This window comes from Colobus angolensis, unplaced genomic scaffold (assembly GCF_000951035.1).
Source record: "Colobus angolensis palliatus isolate OR3802 unplaced genomic scaffold, Cang.pa_1.0 Scaffold33, whole genome shotgun sequence".
Classification (NCBI taxonomy): Eukaryota; Metazoa; Chordata; class Mammalia; order Primates; family Cercopithecidae; genus Colobus; species Colobus angolensis.
In genome coordinates this window covers 11,511,793-11,514,613 of record NW_012116599.1, presented here as the reverse complement: position 1 = coordinate 11,514,613, position 2,821 = coordinate 11,511,793, and the positions used below count along the sequence as shown (strand labels likewise).

The following is a 2,821-nucleotide window of genomic DNA, read 5'->3' as shown; positions in this document are numbered from 1 at the left end:
ACATATGTAACAAACCTGCACGTTATCCACATGTACCCTAGAACTTAAAGTATAATAAAAAAATTAAAAAATTAAAAAAAAAAACTCAACAGTAAATAAACAATCCAATTAGAAAGTGAACAAAAGACATAAAGAGTTATTTCACCAAAGACGATTATTTCACCAAAGAGATGACAAACAGGGACATGATAAGATATTCCACATCATTAGCTACTAGGGAAATGCACATTAAAACCTTAATGAGGTTTTGTGATAGGTACGCACCTATCAGACGAGGTGTGGTATGTTCAGGGTGGTATGGCTGAAGACTACACACCTATCAAATGGCTAAAATACAAACAGTGATAACACCCAATGCCAGCAAGATGTGGACAAACGGGATCACTCCTACATAGCTGATGGAAATGTAAGATGATACTCACTCTGGAAAAGTTCGCAGTTCTTACAAAACTAAACATACAACCACCATACGACCCAGCAACTGCACGCCGGGGCAATTATCTCAGAGAAATGAAGGCTGTGTTCACACCAAAACCTACACATGTTTATTGCAGCTTTATTAATAGCCTTAAACTGGAAACCACCCAGATGTCCTTTAACAGGTGAATGGTTAAACACACTGTGGTACATCCATACTGTGGACTACTACTCGGCAACGAAATGGAGTGAACTACTGATACACACAACCTGGATGAATCTCCAGGGAATTAGGCTGAGTGAAAAAAGACAATTCCCAAAGGTGTCATGTTGTATAATTCTATTTATATCATAATGTTGGAATGAAAAAGTCACAGAAATGGAGAACTGTTTCGTGGTTGCCAGGATTACGGAGGGGGTGAGGGCAGGAGGGAAGTGGGTGTAGCTATTAAAGAGCAACAAGAGGGAGCCTTGTGGTGATGGGAATGTTCAGTATCTTGACTGTGGCGGAAGCACAAACCTATGCAGGTGGTAAGATTGCACAGAACTTAACACACATGCACATATACACAAATAAACCAGTATCCTCATTGTCACATGCTAGTTTTGCAAAATGTTACCACTGAGAGAAACTGAACAAAGTATACAAGGGATCCCTCTGTGTTATTTCTTACTACTGCATATGAATCTACAATTATCTCAATAAAAATTACCAATAAAAAAAGTCTCCAAATATTGCCAAAGGTCCCCATGGCAAAACTGTCCCTGGTTGAAAGCTACTGTTCTAAGCCGGGCGTGGTGGCTCACTTGTAATCCCAGCACTTTGGGAGGCTGAGGCAGGCAGATCACTTGAGATCAGGAGTTCAAGACCAGCCTGGCCAACAGGGTATTCTCTGCTAAAAGTACAAAAATCAGCTGGGTGTGGTGACAGGCACCTGTAATCCCAGCTACTCAGGAGACTGAGGCAGGAGACTCGTGTGAATCCAGGAGGCGGAGGTTGCAGCGGAGGCTGCAGTGAGCCAAGATAGCGCCACTACACTCCAGCCTGGGCAAGAGCAAGAGCCCGTCTCAAAAAAAGAAAGAAAGAAAGAAAAGCTAGCTACTACTCTAGAGAGTAATCAGACTTTAACCCAGGTCAGGGAAGAGGCTGACCCAGGGTGAAGAGTACTGCACTGACGAAGACAGTGGTCCAGGAGTTCCAAGGAGTGCCCAGTAGGAGGGGAGTGAGCTGGGGCCTGGAGGGTCCAGGACACTGCTGAGGAGCTGCAGTGCAGAGCTGACCAGCAGTGGATTGTGAAGCAAGGCTCTGCCCTCCCAACTGTGCCAGAGGAAGGTAATAACCCTCAAAACAGCAGGCTGACAACTGGGTTACACATGTGGAAACGTTTATGTGAATTGGGATACTTTTGTCAGGGTTACGAGAATGGCGGTACAAATTGACACATCCACATGATGCAATTAAAGAGGTAGCACCATTCTTATTGATATCAATTCTAGTTATCTCATGCAGTGTGATAAACTACTCCAAAACGTGTAGCATAAATCAGCAGCAGCGTTTATTTTCCTAAACAATCTGCAATCTGGCAGAGGGGTGGCTGGGCAGGGGTCTTCTCTGCTGTGTTTGACATCATCCTCTATGGCTGGGGCTGGAGTCACCTGCAGGTCCGCTCACTCCCACTTGGCACCTGTACTGTGAAGATTCCTTGGGCATCTCTCCTCCACAGCCCAACTGGACTTCTCACAAGTCAGCTCAGGGATCCCAAGTCTGGTCTCGAACTCCTAGCCTCCAGTGATCCGCCTGCCTCAGCCTCACAAAGTTCTGGGATTATAGGCGTGAGCCACTTCACCTGGCCTACTTTTCTTAAGCTTTCTTAAGCTGTATATTTTTTAAACTTCTTTGGCTGCATCCCTAGTATATAATGTGTATGCAAAGAATGCACTGGGCCAGGCACAGTGGCTCATGCCTGTAATCCCAACACTTTGGGAGGCAGAGGTGGATCACTTGAATCCAGGAGTTTGACCCCATCCCTGCAAAAAGTAAAAAGTTAGCACTGGGCATGGTGGCTCATGCCTGTAATCCCAGCACTTTGGGAGGCAGAGGCGGGCAGATCACCTGGGGTTGGGAGTTCGAGACCACCCTGACCAACATGGAGAAACCCCATCTCTAATAAAAATACAAAATTAGCCGGGAGTGGTGGTGCATGCCTGTAATCCCAGCTACTCAGGAGGCTGAGGCAGGATAATTGCTGGAATCCAGGAGGCAGAGGTTGCCGTGAGCAGAGATTGCACCACCGCACTCTAGCCTAGGCAACAAGAGCGAAACTCTGTCTCAAAAAAAAATTTTTTTTAGGCCGGGCGCGGTGGCTCACGCCTGTAATCCCAGCACTTTGGGAGGCCGAGGCGG

General features: G+C 46.1%; 1 pseudogene; it reads left to right on the top strand.

The window, feature by feature from the left end:
- Positions 1 to 1,840: 1,840 nt before the first annotated feature.
- LOC105518880 overlaps positions 1,841 to 2,821 on the top strand; it is an 8,948-nt pseudogene continuing 7,967 nt past the window's right edge.